This window comes from Apodemus sylvaticus, chromosome 3, assembly GCF_947179515.1.
Source record: "Apodemus sylvaticus chromosome 3, mApoSyl1.1, whole genome shotgun sequence".
In the NCBI taxonomy this organism is placed as follows: domain Eukaryota; kingdom Metazoa; phylum Chordata; class Mammalia; order Rodentia; family Muridae; genus Apodemus; species Apodemus sylvaticus.
This window is the reverse complement of record NC_067474.1, coordinates 52,161,035-52,169,966: the sequence shown is the minus strand read 5'-3', so window position 1 is coordinate 52,169,966 and position 8,932 is coordinate 52,161,035. Positions and strand designations below refer to the sequence as shown.

General features: G+C 35.3%; 1 pseudogene; it reads left to right on the top strand.

Annotated features, from left to right (window-relative positions):
• The first annotated feature begins 4,353 nt into the window (after positions 1 to 4,353).
• On the top strand, positions 4,354 to 4,461 carry LOC127681985 (uncharacterized; annotated as a pseudogene).
• Positions 4,462 to 8,932: the final 4,471 nt, after the last annotated feature.

The following is an 8,932-nucleotide window of genomic DNA, read 5'->3' as shown; positions in this document are numbered from 1 at the left end:
ATAAAACTTGAATATCTCGACTAAAAGACAATGCAGCTTTGCATAAATGGTTACTGGGATAAAACCCAGAGCTACAAAATGGTAAGAGAGTCAGTTCTCCATAAAAGCATTGCAATCTTAAATACATATGGACTTAGTTATAAATTGTCAACTGTATAAAGCAAAATGAGAAGTAATATATGATCTAGAGGAGCATAAAATAAAAATTGAATATTATATATGCAAGTCAGTAACTGAGGTCAAAATCAAAATACAATAAGAAGAGGAGAGATATGATCTGAGTGGCAATATGGTTTGATGGAGCCGACATATTAGGATATTATTATTATTATTACTATCATTACTATTATTATTACTATTATTATTATTATTAACAAACACACATTGCTTTGAAGGTCTAGTGGCACATTCCATGGAAATATCTCATTGTAGACCAGAAACACACTTAATTAATGTGAAAGAAGAGGAGTCACATAAGACCTGTTAATAGGACAGATTGGAATTGATGAGAAATAACAATGGAAAGGCTTTAACAAAATCCTAAATACTGAGAAATGATAGGAAATATGCATGCATGACATATGATTTAAACCTTTATAGAAATGTACAACTATTCCAAACTAAACCTGAAGGATCTAAAATTTACAAGATATAAATTAAACTTTTCTTTAAATGTAAAAGTATAGTTTCTAATACAAGTTTTAGAAGATATGAAAGATTTAAAATCAATTCTCTAAAGGAATTATCCAGTTTTCTCCATTTTCTAAGAATTCAGGACAGAATCTAGAATACCAGTTTGCTTTTGATGTCATCAAGGTAGCAGACAGATAGATATTGATTCAACAGCATCCAGTAATTCAGATCATACAATATTGTCTTGAGGAAAATTGATTTTGTGGGTCAGTGTAATTGGTTGTACCCAAAGCTTATATATAAAACTCATAGCAATTAACTCACAGGGTGAATAATTTACTTTTGTTTGACTATTTTCAGCATCCATTCTTTGAATACTTTGCTAACATAATAAAATACATGTCTTGGCCATCTTAAAATGATATATATATATATTCTTTGATTTTATTAATTAGTAATGTTACCTATGATTTTTTCCAAGAAATTTGTTACTATGATGTTTCATCTCCTGGCTTTAATTTTAATTAATTAATTAATTCACTTTACATCTAAATTGCTGCCTCCTCCTAGACTTTCTTACACAGTTCCTTCCTTTTCTCATCTGAGAGGATAAACCCACCATTAGGTATTTCCCCACCTTGGCACATTAAGTCTCTCCAGGGTAAGGCACATCCTTTGTCAATGAGGTCCGACAAAGAAGCCCAGTTAGGGTTGCATACTACATGCAGACAACAGCTTTAGAAATAGCCCCTTCTCTCGTTGTCCAAGCTGCATATCTGCTACGTATAAGCAGGTGGCCAAAGTATAGGCCATGTATTCTACCTATTTGGCTGGTAGTACAGTCTCTGTGAGTCCCCACAGTATTGGATTATTTGACTCTGTTGGTCTTCCTGTGGGTGTTCCTATCTCCTACAGAGACCTTAGTTCTTTGCTCAACTCTTCCATAAAAGTTCCCAAGCTCCAGCCAATGCTTGGTTGTAGGTCTCTGCATCTGTTTTAGTCAGCTGCTGGATGGATCCTGAGGACAGTTATGCTAGGCTTCTTTCTCCATGCATAACCGAGTATCATGAGTAGTGTCAAGGACTGGTACTTGTCGATGGGATGGGACTGAATTTGGGGCAATCATTGGTTGTCCTCTGCCTCAGTCTCTGGTCTACATTTGTCCCTGTATTTCTTATACATAGGGTAAATTTTGTGTAGAGAATTATGTGGGTGAGTTGGTATCCTTATTGTTCCAATGATGCTTCTGAATGGCTACAGGAAGTGGCCTTTTCATGTTCCATATATATAATGCTGTGAATTTCAGTTAAGGTATTTATTTATTCTCCCATTTATTCCAGGGGAGAATCCCACTTCCCAGGTCTCTAATACCTCCTTGAGATACCTCCCTCCTAGGTGCAGATTTCCAGTCATGGCACTCTAGCCCTCATTTCTGTCTCTTAATTTATCTGATTCCAATCTCCATCAGTTCTTCCTCTTTTCCACTCCCACCATGTTCCCTCTCTCTATCTGCCTTGTATGAATATTTTACTTCTCTTTCTAAGTGATATTCAAGCCTCCTTGCTTGGGTCTTCCTTCTTGTTTAGCTTATTTAGGTCTGTGACATGTAGTGTGGGCATCCTGTGATTTATAGCTAGTATCCACTTGTAAATCAGGACATATCGTGCATGTCATTTTATATATGCTTTATTTCATTCAATATGATATTTTCAAGTTTCATACAATTGTCTGCAAAACTCATGAAGTGTTTATTTTTAAAGGCTAAATAGTATTCCATTGTGTAGATGTGCCACATTTTCTTTATCTATTTATTTTTCAGTTGAGGGACATCTTGATAGTTTCCAGTTTCTGGCTATTATGAATAAAGCTGCTAAAGTTGAGCAAGTGGACTCCATTACACCCATCAAGGGGTATTTTTTTTTGGATATATATCCATGAGTGATATAGTTGGGTCTTGAGGCAGAAATATTCCCAATTTTCTGAGCAATCACCAAATTGATTTCCAAAGTGTACAAAGTTGCACTCCAACCAGTGATGTAGAGTGTTTGCATTGCTCCATATCCTCATTAGCATGCACTATCAGTTCAGTTTTTGATTTTAGCCATTCTGAATGGGATAAAATGGAATATAATGGTAGTTTTGACTTGGATTTCCTTGATGACTAAGGATGTTAGATGTTTCTTTAAGTGTTTCTTGGCCATTTATGATACCTCTGCTGATAATTCTATGTTTAACACTGTACACTATATTTTCATTGGGTTATTTGGGCTGTTAGTTTGTAATTTCTTGGTTATTTATATATTTTGGACATTAGCCCTCTGCCAAATATAGGGATGGTAAAGATCCTTTTCAAGTGTATAGGCTATAGTTTTTGTTCTATTGACAGTGTCCTTTGTCTTGTAGATGCTTTTCATAATCATGAGATGCCATTTATCAATTGTTAATCTTAGAGTCTGTGCCAGTGGTGTTCTGTACTGGAAGTTAATTCTTGTACCAGTGAACCCAAGGCTATTTCTCATGTTCTATTCTATTAGATTTAATGTATCTGCTTTAATGTTGATGTCTTTGATTCACTTGGACTTGAGTTTTATGCAGGATGATAGATATGGAGTTATTTGTATTCTTCTCCATTTTCCCATCAAGTTAGCCCAGCACAATGTTAAGGATGTAGGCTAGAAGGAGAGTGAAAACATTTAAGAACCATTATTTAAAATTGGGTTTAAAAGAACAAAACAGCACAAGTAACTATGTCCGCCTATGGATTCAAATTCAGGACCTCTTGCATCCATACTCTTATCCAAATAGCCATATATACAGGCCTAAATTCTTTATTTCTAATGTTTAGAAATGTTTGTGTGAGGGTACAAAATAATAATCTTACAGATTTGATATTCTATGAATAAAATTAGTTGGAGAAAATAAAAAAGAATATCTCAAAATCCTAGGCATGAAAAGTCTGTTTTTGCAAATGACTGCTATTAAATTCATTCATAGTATATATTTATTTAAAAAATTCAAGCTGCAAAAATAAAAACATTTTCATAGCCATAATAATTTTTTAGCAACTTAATACTTAACACATAATTAACTTGTTCTTATATTTAATCAATAATTTTAGCAAGCACTGTCTCTCATACTTCCATATATACATGCAATAGAGTACATATTTATGCTTAAATTTCTAAATTTCAATAATTTGCTCAATTTAATTCAAGGTACATAATTTTTACTAATTATCTAATAAGCTAGTATCATAAATAAATATGCAAAAATAAGGAATTTAGATAACATTCCTTGTTTTTGCATATTTATTTATGATACTATGAGACATTCATAATATATATGAATTTAAGAGCTTATATTATCAATGGGTGTATATTAAGTAGTGATGAGTAGCATTAAAGTTTATCCATGGATTAATTTAGGAAAACATTATTTGCATATTATAGCATCTTTCTCATTTGTGATTTTGCAAAGAACTTTTGTTCCAATTGTAAAGAAATACTTGATTTTGTTCCACTAGCCATGCATATCTATTTTTGAATATTATGTGAATATTTGAAACGTGTTTCTTTGAGATGTATTTAGTTACATGCTAAATTTCTAAATGCATATTTAATGCCATTATAAATATAGCTAATATTTTTTAAAGCATTCTTTCCATTGTGATTTCAATAAGAATGGCTCCTGTTGTCTCATTTGTTTAGATTTTTGCTTCCAAGCTTTGCGCAGTGGCAGTATCGTAGCCAATGAGGTTTATCCGAGGCGCGATTATTGCTAGATTTTTGCTTCCTATTTGATAAATCTGTTTGGAAAGATTTTGTAGTTTGACTTTGTTGGTTGAAGTTGGAGTAGGTAGATTGGCTTTGAAGTATCTAAAGACTCAATCTTTTGATTTTGAAAGTATCAAAAGGCTCTCTCTGTGTCCTACTTATGGGTTTCAGGTCCATCCTACTACCTGCTGCCATGTATATTGAGGAATAGGTACACCATTGGGAATTGTTTGAATCAAGCCACATACACACACCTCTCATTCTTGTTCCTCTTCCTGTTGCTGTTCCTGTTCCTGTTCTTGTCCCAGTTCTTGTTCCTCTTCTTTTTCCTCCTCCTCGTCCTCCTCGTCCTCGTCCTCGTCCTCGTCGTCGTCGTCGTCGTCGTCGTCCTCCTCCTCCTCTTCCTCCTTCTCCTCCTCCTCCTCCTTCTCCTATTCCTCCTCCTCTTTTTCGTTTTTTGAAACAGGGTGTCTCTATCTAACCTTGGCTGTCCTGGAACTCACTTTCTATACCACCATGGCCTTAACTCGGAGGTCTGCCTGCTTCTGCTTCCCAAGTGCTGGGATCAATGTTGTGTGCCACCACCAGCAGGCAACTTATTTTATCTATTATTCATAAAAATATTCTAACTTTAGGCAACACAACAAGGCCATTTATTTCAGAGAAACACTGAACTTTCTGGTGGCTCTCTCTTTGTAGATGCACAGAGGCCATCATAAGAAAGAGATACAGAGATGATTTAAATCTTTCTATGGAAGGGAATGAAAATACTTCTATATTTCCCCCACATGCTGCATACATTCACTTGGTATCTAATAGGTTTTTGAAAAAATATCTTAATAGTTTTACTTATTTATTATCATTCCATTTTATTCTATACATGCTATCTTTTCAGAGTTTCCATTTTAACTTGAAATTCAGAAAATATTAGTTTCTAGTTGATTCTGAACACTGGGCTGTTTCAATTCAGCACTTCTCATTTTCAAACTGACTGACTCAATCTGGCTTCTCTCAGCTTTTTATTGAATTGTTGTCCTTAGCTTCAAACTAACTCTGTCAATTTGTTTTAATATCCTGGTAAATCATATAACTTGTAAATTTGCCTAAGAATGAGAACTAAGTGTTAAGAATCACTGTAGCTGTTATTTGTATTTATGATCTTAAATTAATTTATTTAATACAAGAATTATTTTGTTTCAAAATTAATTAGCATTATAGAAACCTGGCATAAACCAATCTTTTCAAAAATGACAAATTCTAAAACCTTGTTCTTCTTACATTCTTTTATATAATTCTCGTGCCTACTTAGAAACAGAAATTAAAGAGAGACACAGTGAAATAAGAGAGGTTATGAACCAAATGGATTTAACAGATATCTATAGAATATTTCACCCTAAAACAAAAGACTACATCTTCTTCTCACCTCATAGTACCTTCTCCAAAATTGACCAAATAATTGAACAGAAAAGAACTCTCAATGGATATAAAAAGATTGAAATAAAACCATGTATCTGTGTGCCAATACCATGCAGTTTTTAACACTATTGCTGTGTAGTATTGCTTGAGGACTGGGATTCTAATACCCCCCAGAAGTTCTTTTACTGTTGAGAATAGTTTTAGCTATCCTGGGTTTTTTGTTATTCCAGATACATTTGAGAATTGCTTTTTCCAACTCTGTGAAGAACTGAGTTTGGATTTTGATGGGGATTGTGTTGAATCTGTAGATCGCTTTTGACAAGATGGCCATTTTTACTATATTAATCCTGCCAATCCATGAGCATGGCAGATTTTTCCATTTTCTGAGGTCTTCTTTGATTTCCTTCTTCAGAGACCTGAAATTCTTGTCTTAAAGATCTTTCACTTGTTTGGTTAGAGTCACACCAAGATACTTTATATTGTTTGTGGCTATTGTGAAGGGTGTCATTTCTCTAACTTCTTTTTTTCAGCCTGCCTATCCTTTGAGTATAGGAAGGCAACAGATTTGCTTGAGTTGATTTTATAACGTGCCACTTTGCTGAAGTTGTTTATCAGCTGTAGGAGTTCTCTGGTGGAGTTTTTTTGGTCACTTAAATATACTATCATGCCATCTGCAAATAGTGATAATTTTACTTCTTCCTTTCTAATTTGTATACCTTTGACCTCCTTATGTTGTCTAATTGCTCTAGCTAGGACTTCAAGTACTATATTGAAAAGATACGGAGAGAGAGGGCAGCCTTGTCTAGTCCCTGATTTTAGTGGGATTGCTTCAAGTTTCTCTCCATTTAGTTTAATGTTGGCTGCCGGTTTGGTGTATATTGCTTTAATTATGTTTAGGTATGGGCCTTGAATTGCTGTTCTTTCCAAGACTTTTAGCATGAGAGGATGCTGAACTTTGTCAAATGCCTTTTCGGCATCTAATGAAATGATCATATGGTTCTTTTCTTTGAGTTTGTTTATGTAGTGGATTACATTGATGTGTTTCCATATATTGAATCATCCCTGCATCCCTGGGATAAAGCCCACTTGATCGTGGTGGATGATCGTTTTGATGTGTTCTTGGATTCGGTCGGCAAGAATTTTATGGAGTATTTTTGCATCGATATTCATAAGGGAAATTGGCCTGAAGTTCTCTTAGTGTTAAAAACTGCATGGTATTGGCACAGGGACAGGCAAGTGGACCAATGGAATAGAATTGAAGACCCAGAAATGAATCCATACACTTATGGTCACTTGATCTTCGACAAAGGAGCTGAAAACATCCAGTGGAAAAAAAGATAGCCTTTTCAACAAATGGTGCTGCCTCAACTGGAGGTCAGCATGCAGGAGAATGCGAATTAATTGATTCTTATCTCCTTGTACTAAGCTCAACTCCAAGTGGATCAAAAACCTGCACATAAAACCAGACACACTGAAACTCATAGAAAGAAACTGGGGAAAACCCTTGAGGACATGGGCACAGGGGAAAAGTTCCTGTATAGAGCACCAATAGTTTATGCTCTAAGATCAAGAATTGACAAATGGGATCTCATAAAATTACTAAGTTTCTGTAAGACAAAGGACACCATCAAAAGGACAAATCGGCAACCAACAAATTGGGAAATGATCTTCACCAACCCCACATCCGATAGAGGGCTAATATCCAATATATACAAAGAACTCAAGAAGTTAGATCCCAGGGAACCAAATAACCCTATTAAAAAATGGGGTACAGAGAATTTTCGCCTGAAGAAATTCGTATGGCCAAGAAGCACCTTAAGAAATGCTCAACATCATTAGCTGTTAGGGAAATGCAGATCAAAACAACCCTGAGATTTTACCTCCTACCAGTCAAAAAGGCTAAGGTTAAAAACTCAGGAGACAGCAGGTGTTTGCAAGGCTGTGGAGAAAGAGGAACACTCCTTCACTGCTGGTCGGATTTTAAGATGGTACAACCACTATGGAAATCAGTCTGGAGGTTTCTAAGAAAGCTGGGCATGACACTTCCGGAGGACCCTGCTATACCCCTCCTGGGTGTATACCCAGTGGATTCCCCAGCATGCAACAAGGATGCATGCTCCATTATGTTCGTAGCAGCCTTATTTATAATAGTCAGAAGCTGGAAAGAACCCAGATATCCCTCAATGGAGGAATGGATACAGAAAATGTGGTATATATACACAATGGAGTACTATGCAGCAATTAAAAACAGTGAATTCATGAATTTTTTTAGGCAAATGGATGGAACTGGAAAATATCATCCTAAGTGAGGTAACACAATCACAAAATAATACACATGGAATGCAATCATTGATAAGTGGATATTAATTAGTCCTGAAGCTCTGAATACTGACAATACAATTAGCATATCAAATGATTCCCATGGGGAAGGAAGAAGAGGGCCCTAATCCTGGAAAGGCTTGATCCTGCATTGTATGGGAGTACCAGGACAGAGAAATGGGAGGGGGAAAGAGAGGAGAATGGATGGAGAGAAGAGGACTTATGGAACATATGGGGGGAACTTGGAAAGGGGAAGGCTTCTAGAATGTAAAAAAAGAATATAGAAAAAAAAAACAAAAAACAAAAAAAAAACACGTATCCTATCAGATCACCCTGGCCTAAGGCTGGTCATCAATATCAGCAAAAACAACAGAAAATCCACATACAACTATACATTATCATAACTATCTGGGAAGAAATAAAGAAATTAAAGGTTTCCTGAAATTTAATGACAATATTGACACATCATACTCAAACTTATGGGACAGAATAAAAATAGTGATGAGAGAAAAATTTATAGCACTAATTGCCCTGATAAAGAAACTGTTGAGATTTTACACTAGCCACTTAACAGCACACAAGAGGGCTCTAGAACAAAATGAAGCAAACACACAAAAGAGAAGACAGAAGGAAATAGTCAAACTCAAAGTGGAAGTCATCCAAATAGAAACAAAGAGAACAATGCAAATTGTCAAGAAAACCAAAAGCTTGTTCTTTAAGAGAATCAACAAGATAGATAAACTGCTAGCCAAACTAATGAAATGGTGCAGAGTCAATATCCAAATAAACAA